General features: G+C 38.1%; 1 pseudogene across 1 annotated transcript in view; it reads left to right on the top strand.

Moving 5' to 3' along the window:
- Nucleotides 1-13,373, top strand: part of LOC144966952 (uncharacterized) — a 39,181-nt pseudogene that overhangs the window by 16,381 nt on the left and 9,427 nt on the right. Inside the window, exons 5-10 of the transcript XR_013644297.1 lie at nucleotides 614-642; nucleotides 1,162-1,263; nucleotides 7,175-7,330; nucleotides 8,598-8,672; nucleotides 10,074-10,337; nucleotides 13,031-13,173. The product of XR_013644297.1 is annotated as an uncharacterized LOC144966952 (transcript). The remainder of the gene's footprint in view (nucleotides 1-613; nucleotides 643-1,161; nucleotides 1,264-7,174; nucleotides 7,331-8,597; nucleotides 8,673-10,073; nucleotides 10,338-13,030; nucleotides 13,174-13,373) is intronic.

Raw genomic sequence — 13,373 nt, 5'->3', positions numbered from 1 at the left:
TAAGTGTTCATATCTAAATGCGGACAACGCGTTTTATCTAGAAACCACAATCATGTTTACGCTGTCACAGCATATAGCGTCTTGTTCGCACGGCGCGAGCGAAGAGGAATGGCTGGACATTTTATCAGTTTATACGTTAAAAGGCTGCGGCTATTCGGACTCGAGTCTGAGTAAAAAAATTCAAATTGGGATGAGCTCACTAAAACCTATGTCGTTATAAAGTGCTTTTCAACATGATTCTAATGATACCATAAGTGTTAAATTCAGATAAGCAGAGAAAAGTTATGTTAGTTTAAAGGCTGAAAAATGGTCTTCTATTTGCCTTTGTTATTTATTGACGGTCTTTGTGACCTGAAACTGTTGCATTTCCGATAATAACCACCATTTGGATTTCAAAACGGGGTACTACCGCAAACTCGGGACCCAAATAATTTTGGGGGTTTGGGAGGGGGAAACTTTTTTAGAAAATTTTTAAAGTCTAGTAGGAGGTTTTGGAGGGGAGAGACTATAAAAAAAAAGTTTCCCTCCTCCCAACCCCCCAAAATTATTTGGGTCCCCGAGTTTGTGGTAGTGCCCAAAACTGGCCTAAAATGGCCATTAAGATTTGAGTAAGGATTTTGCTGGAACGAATTTCATGCTGCGGTATACAACTTTGCCCTGAATTTAATTTTATTAAAACGTGCCGCCACTGAAATTTTTTCTAATTTTAAAATTATCCAAAGCTAAATTATAACCTATTTTATCCACAATCAAAAGATATACTAAATTGGCATTGATTTTAAAATAAACAACACCAAACGATAGAGCACTCTCGATTTTTCATCCTGTCACGATTTCTTCCATGATGAAATTTAATCATGATGTTTTTTTTGATTGATTTCTTGAATTTACCACTTTTTTAAGGGCAAAAATTTGTTGCGATTAACCAAAGTTTGTTGCAATTAACCGGTGACTTTTATATAGAATTAATTCCGTTTCTTGGGAAATGTTGCGATTAAACCGAGTTGCGATTATCAGGAATGGACTGTACTATAAATCAATATGAATATAAACAATTTAATATTATACACTTTCTGTTTCTGTTTTGTATTGAAACAGTGTCATCCTTTTTCCAATTTGTTTTTTCTTTTGCTCAATACATATTTTTATTTATCATCCCAGACTCTATTTCGACGAGTCGCTGTGATTGGTGAATTCTTTGACATAATCTATGCTGCTCATTCTGAAAATGGGCATGTTGGTCAAGCCCAAACATTCAGAGCTGTAAGTTTAATATAGTGCAGTCTTTTAAGTCAGACTTAGAAGTAATTACGGTGGAAAACTGATTAAATTTTTAAAAATTTTAAAAGAAAGGTTTAATAAATTTTTCAATTTAATTTAAAATACAAATCTTATAAAAACTCGAAAATCTGAAAATGCTCACCTTCATGTTACTGCTATTGGCCTATTGAAAAGAATTGCCTCTTTTTGGTGTTTTCAAAGCCAATATTTTTATTTTCATTTTGTAAAGGGCTTTAAACTTTCTTGACATAATTATCGTTCAGCTTAGACTGTTCCATTTAGCAATCCCTTTTTTAAAAGCTTCTTATTATTTGCAATAATTAAATTTTTGGACGAAGTCAGGAACTTTAGAAGGAACCCTTTATCAATGTCAACTCGACATGAACTGACTGGCATCATCAGGTAAGAGGAAGAATTTAGTCATAGTCATAGTATGAGTGAAAGAGAAGGATGGGGTTGTTAGGGTATTTGGTAAGTATTGATTACATACCACAATGCTCTCATAAAGAAAAATCTCTGACTATGAGGGTAGCCCAATTTGTTACAAATCAAGATCCTTATTACTAAGAAAGTACTCTAGTCAAGTCAAGGGGTATTGTCATAATTGTTGTTCGTCAAGCTTTGCATGTTGGAACACAAATGAATGTCAAATCGCACGTAATTGGTGATGTCTCATTACATCTACTTAACACGTATTATTTTAACTACTAGAAATTAGTGCCACAGATACACCTTCATCATTAGCATCATCTTTTTTTAGACTAGAGCTTTATTGTATAGAGGATATGGTGCAATATAAATAAACTTGATTATTATTTTTTTTAATTATCAGCAATCAGTAAGCATGCATGCTTGGGACCACTACTCAATAGCTGTGTAGTTGGATGTCTGTCTGAAAGTATATTGAAGGACTAGCTTGGTACTAGTGTCTAACCAACTTAGATTTAATCATCTAATAAACATTCATTATTCATCCCATAGGGGAAATTTGTCTTTAAGGTTTATTCCAAGGAAAGACTGGAATAACCCAGTCATCAGTCACAGTGCAGACTTTGCTTGGGCGAGGTGACCTGATCCAGGCCACACAACGCAGCAGGTATTCGACCTCTGTATTTTTCGGGTACAAAGGAAAGACCATGCTGCTGAGCCACACTTGTCCATTATGATAATAATCATAATAATAATAATCATAATAATAATAATAATAATAATAATAATAATAATAATAATAATAATAATAATAATAATAATAATAATGATAATATTGATGATGATGATGATGATGATGATACACTGCAAGGATGTTGGCATTATAGTGGATTGGTGATTTGAAAAACAGATTTATAGTGAATGTATCATCCTTGTGGCATGACATCATTGTCAGATCATACGGTATTAATGTAATACCCTTGTTGCATGGCATCATGGCATCATTGTGAGGTCATGCGGTATTCACATGCATGTATTATGTGAAGAGAGCTTTGGGCTCAAAATTCAAACAATCATCACAAACTCAAGCCATGTGACACAACATACATCAGATATTTTCTTATAGAAAAATCTTTTAAACAATGTTATGATTTATCTTGCCATTCAAGATCTGATCACCCAGAGACAAATGGCTAGCTAGTTGTCCTTCAGAACCATAAGGCCCATAGAGCCGGAGTCTATTCCGGTTTTTATAACATGAAATAGAAAAAAGAATTTGCTTGCTACCCTTTGGATAGGACACTTGTATATTTATCACAAAGTACTTTCTACCAGATCTTTTACTCCCAGCTACCAAATCACTGCTGGATGGAAAAGGGGGTCAGATAATATTATCGGCTTCACTCGGGATCAATCTTAATCCCTTTGGATGTGAAGCAAGCTCAACCAATTGAGCTATTGTAGCTAAATGGGTAGCTAGGTCTCTTATATCATCATCATCATCATTGCCTTTTTCACCCTGGGTCAGGGTATAGGCCACAGACAAACAGTTTCCATCCTTCTCTATCCTGAGCCAACTTTTTGATCTCATTCCAGGTCTTACCACTTCTCTGTATATCAGCTTCTTTAATTCTTCTCCATGTTCCTCGTGGCCTTCCCCTTGATCTTCTGCCCTGAGGGTTCCAGTCCAATACTTTCTTTGTTATAGTTGAGTCATTCTTTCTAAGCGTGTGTCCAATCCATCTCCATCGTCTTCTTCCTATATCCTCTCCCACTGGTTTCTGTTGTGTTCTTTTCCATACTTCTTCATTTTTTATTCTATCCATCCATTTTATTCTGAGTAGCTTACGCATGCACCTGTTTACGAAAATCTGTACCCTTCTTATACATGCCTGTGATGCGTTCCAAGTTTCACATCCATACAGTAGGACAGACTTCACGTTTGAGTTGAAAAGTCTTAGCTTTAGTTGAAGGGAGATATCTTTAGTTCTCCAAACTCTGTTCAAAGATGTGAATGCAGCCTGTGCCTTTCCTATTCGTGCTTTCACCTCTGCTTCCGTGCCTCCATCCTTGTCAATTATACTTCCGAGATAGCAGAAAGTGTCTATATCTTCGAGTTCCTGATCTTTAACTTTGATCTGCTCCCTTTGACGCATACCTATCCTCAAGACCTTTGACTTTGCAGGGTGAATTCTTAGACCAATTGATTCCGACAGGCTGTTTATAATTGTGGTTTTTGCTTGCATCTGGTCCTGGGTGTGGGACAAAAGAGCCAGATCATCTGCAAAATCCAGATCCTCCAACTGTGTCCAGGGGGTCCACTGTATCCCATTTCTTCTCCCTTTGGAGGTTTCCTTCATTAGCCAATCAATGGCAAGGATGAACAGGAATGGAGAGAGCAAGCATCCCTGCTTGACACCAGTCTTAATTTCAAAGCTGTCAGTAAGCTGATCTTCATGTACAACCCTGCAACTTGATCCTTCATACATTTCCTTAATGAGGTTTACTATCTTTTCAGGGAGTCCATAATGTGCCAGAATTTTCCACAATGTTGCTCTGTCAATACTGTCGAAAGCCTTCTCGTAATCCAGAAAGTTGACAATAAGAGGAGAGTTCCATTCTATAGACTGTTCCACTATGACTCGCAGAGAGGCAATCTGGTCGGTGGTTGAACGGTTTTTTCGAAAACCTGCCTGTTCGTCCCGCAGTTTAGCATCTGTTGCATTCTTAATTCTCTCTAAAATAATACGGTTGAAAACCTTTCCTGGGATAGAAAGAAGAGTGATGCCTCGATAATTATAACAATTACTGAGGTCCCCTTTCTTTCCCCGTGTGGTGTCCGGGGTCCCTCAACTGAGAGGGTCAAGAATAGCCCAACGCCAAGCCAGCGTGTCGTAAAAGGCGACTAATGGTGTGTGATTCTTCCATCTTTGAGTCACCTGGTCCTCCAGGTTGGGGGTTGGCAAAGGGTTAACACCCCTTTCCATTAAACTCTAACCGTTACAGAAACACAGACAGACAAACCAAATCCTTTTTTTAGCTTGGGCGACCGAAGAGTTTCTGGAATATCAGAATTTATGAAGGACAACAGACAAAGCCGAAAGGACTCTGCTGACCCGATGACGTCTTCGCCAAACAAGCAGCTTCGAATTGCGTCGTGGAACGTTCGCACCATGTATGAAGCAGGAAAAAGCTCTCAAGTTGTGACTGAGATGAGAAGATACAGGCTGCATATACTTGGAGTAAGCGAAACCCACTGGATACAATCCGGACAGAAACACCTCAAGTCTGGGGAGATTTTATATTCAGGGAGAGGGGACGGGATTCATACACAGGGAGTAGGAATAATTCTAAGCAAGTTTGCCCAGAAGTCACTGAGAGGATGGGAACAATGCGGAGAAAGGATCATCATGGCGTCCTTTACAACACGGAGTAAGAAGATCAGCATGAACATTGTACAGATCTATGCCCCAACAAATGATGCAACAGATGAGGACAAAGATACATTTTATGGTCTGCTACAACAAGTCATTGACAAGTTGCCAAGGAAAGACATCAACATATTGATGGGAGATGCTAATGCAAAAGTGGGACAGGATAACGTAGGCTATGAAGGTATCATGGGACGTCATGGCATGGGAGAAATGAATGATAATGGTGAGAGATTTGCAAATTTCTGTGCATTCAACAGTTTGGTGATTGGAGGATCAGTGTTCCCCCATAAGAGGATCCACAAAGCAACTTGGGTCTCACCAGATGGTATGACAGAGAATCAGATTGATCATTTTTGTATCTCTCGTAGATTCAGACGTTCATTGGAAGATGTGACAGTACGGAGAGGGGCAGATGTTGGATCAGACCACCACCTGCTATTGGCAAAGCTTAAGCTCCGACTCAGAAAACACGGGGCCATATCACATACAAGAAGAAAATTCGAGGTGAATGCACTTGATGGGGAAAAGAATGAGGAATTCAAACTACAATTGAGTAATAGATTCCAACCTCTTACTGAGCTCGAGGAGGACATAGATGTAGAGTCACATTGGGCAAAGATCAAGGAAGTCTACATAACAACTTGCCACGAGGTATTGGGGGTAAAGAAATCGGAACATAAAGAATGGATAAGTCCAACCACCTTGGACCTTATTGAAAAGAGGAGAACAAGGAAGGAACAAGTGAATGCAAGTGGAACAAGGGCTTCAAGACTGGATGCACAAGAGCAGTATCGAGCCATAGCTAAGGAATTCAAATGATCTGTGAAGAAAGACAAGGAAGCATTCATGAACAGACTTGCAGAGAAAGCAGAAGCAGCAGCGACTGGAGGACACATGAGGATCCTTTATCAAACTACCAAGACACTTGCTGGAAAATATGGGAAACCAGAGGTACCAGTCAAAGACAAAGATGGGAAAACTATTTTTGGAAAAGAGGCTCAATCTGAACGATGGAGGGAACATTTCAACTGCCTTCTGAACAGACCACCACCAGACAACCAGCCAGAAATTTTGCCTGCAAGGAATGAGCTACCAATTAGCTGTGATCCACCATCGATAGCAGAGATTGTGGGTGCCATTAACAAGATGAAAAGGGGGAAAGCTGCTGGACCAGACCAGATTCCACCGGAGGCTCTAAAAGTTGATGCGGAAAGAAATGCTGAGGCCCTGCACCCACTATTTGAGAGAATCTGGAATGACGGGATATTCCCAAAGGATTGGAAGGAAGGACATCTTATCAAGCTTCCAAAGAAAGGTCTCTTATATACCTGCCTATTATTACGGACCATCCGTAATTGTTATGGAAGTGTAAGGACAATTACGGACTTACAGAAATAGAAGAAATATTACTGATACAAATGGTCGCAGTGTTACATAAAAAAATAATATTTTTTTCATTATTTACCGCATGCTACGATAAAAAATCTCAATGCCTCGTTGGCTGGCGACGAGTGACGTCATCGACTCGACACGGAAACTTTACCCTCATTAGTAGACAGAGTCTTAAATTTTTAGATCAATGACCTTTATAGATGATTATTGCATTTTAAAACATCAGGTTTCTATTTCTTCAATAAAAGTAGTCAATCACTTATCTTCCATTTTCATGAATAAGTTTGGGGACAATAATTTTATTTTTTAAAAATATACCATGTGCGGCTATGTGGTCTAGTGGTATGACACTCGCTTTCGGATCGGAAGGTCCTGGGTTCGAGCCTCGCTCGACGCATAGTTGAGTCCTTGGAAAAGACTCTTTACTCACATTCTCTCACCGTACTCAGGTGTAAAATGAGTACCCAGCCGTTAACAGCGTTGTCTTTGTCCGAAAAATTGTAATATCGCCTAACAGGCGTCATGTCTCGTCCTACATGTTAAATGTTGCTGTTGACCAGGGACCCCTTGTAAAGCGCTTTGAGCACGTTAAGTGGATATTGCGCTATATAAAAGCTCTATTTTTTTTTAAACCACAGATAAAAGCTATGTATGCCCTAGTGCCCCGCACTATCATCATCAAATTCATCGAGATGTGTCCAGTATGCTCCAAAAGCCAAATGTTGACGATGAAGAAGAAGATGATCAATGAGAGAAATAATAGTGCAATCATCTCATGTGACCACCTTGCTGGGGTAAGAATAAGAATAATAATAATAATAGTGATGATAATAATAATAATAATAATAATAATAATAATAATAATAATAATAATAATAATAATAATAATTATAATTATAATAATAATAAAGTGTTCTTTTATAGCGCTAAACGGCGAAGCCTCAAAGCGCTTTACAATATACTTATCAAACCATAAACACACTCATACCGAGCCAAACAGACACACACAACAGTCGCACATACTAACTATGCAAGTTTTACAAAATGAAATTGACATTTAACAAAATGGAATCAAAAAATAAACGTATGATTTACTCATCAATATGAAAATGCCTAGGATAAATTTTTTTGGAAAGGATGAGTCTTTAGATTTTTCTTAAATTTAAGAAGGGTAAGAATAATGAATATCCTTTTTAAGTACAGTCATGTCTCCATAATCTGTTCACCTCTATTCCCAGCATTTTGCCGGATTACGGAGTCATCCGATCCGGATTGTGGAATCAATGCCTACAGTGACATAATATGTAATTTTGACTTCAGACTGTGGTGATCTAAGTCTAAGTCTATCATTACAGTACGGCTATGTAGTCTTGTGGTATGACACTCGCTTTCAGATCGGAAGGTCCAGGGTTCGAGCCTCATGCTCAGCGCATAGTTGAGTCCTTGGCAAAGGCTCTTTACTCACATTCTCTCACCCTACTCAGGTGTAAAATGAGTAGCTAGCCGTTAACAGCATTGTCTTAGTCAGAAAAATTGTAGTATCGCCTACATGTTAAATGTTGCTGTTGACCAGGGACCCCTTGTAAAACGCTTTGAGCATATTTAGTGGTATATAAAGCTCAATTTGTGTGTGTGTGTGTGTGTGTGTGTGTGTGTGTGTGTGTGTGTGTGTGTGTGTGTGATATTATTAGGATATTAGTGCAGCATCAAGTATAGGTGCTTTTAAAGCAAAACTAAAACATTACATTTTTACAGAAACATATTTCTAAGTCTCAGACAATGTTTCACATTTATTTGATATTGATGTTTTCTCCTTTAGAGTAATGACTGAAAGTGTTTGTGTGTGTGTGTGTGTGTGTGTGTGTGAGAGAGAGAGAGAGAGAGAGAGAGAGAGAGAGAGAGAGAAAGAGAGAGAGAGAGATATTTAGAATGTCATACAAGTAACTGTGAAGCACATAGAACAAAGCCTGGCCATGTTTATGTGCTATACAAATGCAATGTATTATGAACCTAAAAATCAGCCTTTTTAAAATTAATTTTTGTATTTTTATGAAATTGCAGGACCAAACAGCATTTTCGATACAGAAAAGAGACGCGAACGAAATGGATAATGGGAATGAGAGCTTTGATAATGAGGTAAGCTTTTCTCCTATTCCCAGTCTACAAACCATTGATCCCAATTACAGATTCTTAGCACATACCATATTTCCTTATGAAGCACACTGTTTGCTTAGAATATTGAGTCAATAAGGTGCAGTTAACTGTTGCAAACACCTTGAAGAAAATATGAACTATGAATTGAAAATAGCTCTTTAACAATCCTCATTATAAATAGAACAAAGTACTTACTACAGAGTCATCTTGAGGCCAACTTTAACTGACTGACTGACATAAGGCCTCTCACTTCCTAATCATTCGATCGGGACGCCTCGGCTGCCTCTCTAATCATCCGTGTCATTTCCTTCCACTGTTCACGGTCTTTTGCTGCGGATGCTAATTTCGTAAGATCTTCCTTTGATTTTAATTCTTTGTTATTTTGAAGGCGTTTTAGGTCTGTTGAGGACAGTGTGAGTTGACGTGGGTGGTCTACCTTGATATTTCTTGAATCCAGATGGGGCCAACTTTAAAAACAAAAAAAAAACCCTCAAAAACAAACCAATAATATCAAATTAAATCACACATTTGATTGGCTATCAATATCCCTCAAGAATCAAACCTATGTACCACAATGCCATTTGAGCGAGAGTTACTTACTTACTTACTTATCCAAACCAGCGACCACTGAGCTCTAGCCCTTCGGTCTTGTGCCATGACGTAGAAGTTAGACATCTTTTGTAGTTGTTCCAGGTGACCATAAAGTGTGTTACTGATGCTTGGATAAGCGAGAGTTAAAATGCCTTATATTCTCTCTCAGGGCCAATGTCAATGAAACAACACAATCTCAGCACATATAATTTTTGACCCTCTCAAAATATGTTATTTTCAAAATTCTTCAAGGATCTCCACCAGGATTCCTTGAGTAATTTGTCCTTAGACCGTGATTGGGGCCTTTGCCAGCCCCCCCACCCCCTCCCCCCCAGACCCCCATCCATTTTCTTTACTTTTTAGATTTGGGGAAAGCACTGTTTTCTCTAAGGTTTGTCCGGCTATGTGGTCTAGTGGTATGACACTCGCTTTTGGATCGGAAGGTCCTGGGTTCGAGCCTCGCGCTCAGCGCATAGTTGAGTCCTTGGAAAAGGCTCTTTACTCACATTCTCTCACCGTACTCAGGTGTAAAATGAGTACCTGGCCGTTAACAGCGTTGTCTTTGTCCGAAAAATTGCAATATCGCCTAACAGGCGTCATGTCCCGTCCTACATGTTAAATGTTGCTGTTGACCAGAGACCTCTTGTAAAGCGCTTTGACCACATTTAGTGGATATTGCACTATATAAAAGCTCAATTTTAATTTTGATTTCAATTTTTTTTAAAGCACTGTTTTCTCTAAAGTTTGCAATTTTTTTCTTTCCTGTCATTGTCTTTGCTTATTCTTTTGCAGTTGACAGACGATACCTCTCACACGCCTTTGTCTGCATCAAGTAGTGCACAGGAAGTGACAAATGCCTTGAACGAAATACTGTCAGGAAAGCTCGGTGATAGCTCCGACATGGAGACATCAGCTGTACCCATTGAACATGTGACCACTGAAGCTGGTCAAAATAACATGCTATTTTCTTGTCATTTATGTAAAGAAGTTTCACAAGAAAGAAAACATTACAACAACATATCCAAAATCATCAAGATTACAGACCATCTGTTGTAAGTATTCTTAAACTTTACGGTTATTGTTTTACTCATTGGAAAGAACGAAGGGTGATGAGATATACTTTATTTATAGCACCAAGCAAAAATCCCATTCTTACTACAACATCTTTGAAAGTAATCAATTATTTTGCATATTAAAAAAAAAAGAATTTGAAAATTTTGTCATAATATTAAGTTGGGGTAATACTTACTTACTTACTTAGGCCACCCTTGGGGTGCCCAACATGAGCCACAAGTCCTCGCCATTCTGTCCTGTCCTGTCTTCCATAAGCGAACGCAGCTCCTGGGTGTTGTCCATTCCTGTGTCATTTAGCAGACAGTCAATGTATGTACAAATTGGGGTAATGACAAGAATTAAAAAAAAAAAAAAAAAGATTATATTTTATTTATTTGTCGTTGTTCATGAGGATAATGCAAATTCTGCTGCTTGAGCTCGAAGAAATAAATAACAACAGTCTAGTGGAATGAGAGCTTCAACTTGATTAATGAGGACAGATAATGTGGTTGTTACTAGTGCTGAGTGGTACCAGCTCTTCTCGTTATCGATAAATTACCGGTAATCCTTGGCCAGTATCTCTGTTCTCGAGATCGGTACCGGTGCCAGTAATTCTCGATCATAATTCTCATTGCCGATGATTTGTTATCTACAATGCAGAGTTTGCAGAGCTCTTTTTTTTTTTGTGTGTGTGTGTTTTTTTTTAGTTTTAATTTTTTTTTGTTCTCCTTTAATTCATTGTTTCCACCTCATTATTTAAATGTCATAATATTATGTTGTTTATTATTTTTCCATTACGATAATATGCGCATACTGCAGAATAGTGGAGTGTCGGAGTATCGAGACTGGGATGCGTAGTGCATACCTGCCTAATTGTTACGAGTATTAGGTAACAATTTCGGACATATGGAAATGGAAGAAATATTATGGATTTTGATTTCACAGAAATTTGGTCGTAGTGTTGGAGAAAAAAAAAAAAAATTTTTTTTCTTTTAAGTTCCCGCAGTTATCCAAGAAAGAAAAGAAAAAAGTTCCCTTAAAGTTATAAAGGCTACTGCTCAGTTCACGCCCATGATAGCTTAATCGATTGCCAGCTCGTAACGGTGGAGATCAACATTTATTTTACGTATAGAAGGTTGTAGATACGCAGTAATTTTTGTTGTTGTTAATTGGTGGAGTATTACTAAAATTGTACCATTTATTACTGATGAATTTTGTGTTGGCTACTGGTTTTGAAATGTTCAAGTAGACAGGTATGGATTAGTGTCGATAAATTATCGGTAAGACTGTTACCGGTATTACCGGTACTCAGTACCAAGCTGTGAGCCAGGAATTTCATTGGTAGGGTCTTCAATAATTTGGCCTCCTGTTGGGGTATTATTTGCCCATTCTTTTCTCCATTCATCAGTGATGCTGTAGTAAGTGTACTAATTGAAGTCCTGGTAGTGTGATGGCTGGTTAAAGAGTTTCAGGGTGCTGGACGATTTCCGGCTGTTTCCTGCAAATGGAAGCTTTTGACAGAAAACAATATATAATTCTTGATAGATGGACATAATAAATTACAGGAATCTATGCAATCTATAAATTTATCGTGATACTGATATATAACAAAATCCAAAGGATACAACCTTCACTTTTGCCAGTGTTAACTCACTCAACCCTAACACCAACAATATCCGTAGTTTTCCCGGATTACTTTTATCCCACGCCCAGTTATTACATTTTTCTGAGACAAATTATAGGCGTAGTATCAAAGCTAATGTTTTTAGTTTTTACATGTTAATGATAGTTGAATAAAACTATCAATGTACATGCTCATCTTTAATACGTTTGTTCCAATTTTGAAAAGTAGCAAAAATCTCTAAGATTGAGTGAGTTAAGAGAAGAAGTGGAAAATGCTATCAGCAACTTCCCAGACCATAAATGTCCTGGATTTCGTAACATCCTAGTAGAACTCATAAAACATGGAGGTGACAAACTCACTAACGTCATGACAATGCCATGTAAAAAAATCTGGCAAACAAAAGAGTGGCCGAAAAAATGGACTAAATCCTTTATCATACCTCTCCCAAGAAAGGCAACTCCTGACAATGTCAAAACTATAGGACATTCAGCCTGATCTGCCTTGCTAGTAAGATATGACTAAGAATAATACTCAACTGTCTGAAACACGAAGCAGAAGAATGTCTTTCACAAGGAACAAGTGGGTTTCAGACCTGACAAGAGCACTGTCCAGCATATATTTCACTTAGTTTTAGGTGGCAATAAGCAAAATTGGAGATGTAAGATTAGAATGATTTAAAAAATTGAGCTTAAAAAAAAAAATTGAGCTTTATATAGCGCAATATCCACTGAATGTGTTAAAAGCGCTTTACAAGGGGTCCCTGGTCAACAGCAACATTTAACATGTAGGACGAGACATGCCGCCTGTTAGGCAATATTACAAATTTTCAGACTAAGACAACGCTGTTATCGGCCAGGTACTCATTTTATACCTGAGTACGGTGAGAGAATGTGAGTAAAGAGCCTTTTCCAAGGACTCAACTATGCGCAGAGTGCGAGGCTCGAACCCAGGACCTTCCGATCCGAAAACGAGTGTCATACCACTAGACCACATAGCCACACTTTTGGTGTTACTAAAAGTATTACTAAGCCTCTGATGTTATAAATTCAATTTTTAAAATATTTTTTTTCAGCCTTACAAAGAACTTCTATGTCTTCAAAAAGAAGAAAATTGAACATTGGCTTCAGTTCTCCTTTTGCGGGCAAACAACGAAGAGGAGGAGTTGCTAGAAAAAAAGTTATAATAGACATTGACTCAGGCCCTATGGCTGCACAGGTAGGTGCTTTGATCAAAATGCCATTTGTATTTAATTTTGTTTTTTCTTCAGGGCTGAAAGTCTTCCGCTTAAAGGCAGATTTCCACCTAAATTATGGTTTATCCCCGTCCATCCCCATCATAATTCCTCCTTTTTCAATTTTTTAAAAAATGAATAAAAAACACTCACCACAGCCACTACATCAACATCCCTACTACCA

The sequence above is a fragment of the Berghia stephanieae genome, chromosome 3 (assembly GCF_034508935.2).
Source record: "Berghia stephanieae isolate SIO BIC M18660-M18661 chromosome 3, UCSD_Bste_1.3, whole genome shotgun sequence".
NCBI classification, from domain to species: domain Eukaryota; kingdom Metazoa; phylum Mollusca; class Gastropoda; order Nudibranchia; family Aeolidiidae; genus Berghia; species Berghia stephanieae.
Note: the sequence above shows the minus strand (reverse complement) of the source record. Positions and strands in the feature narration are given on the sequence as shown.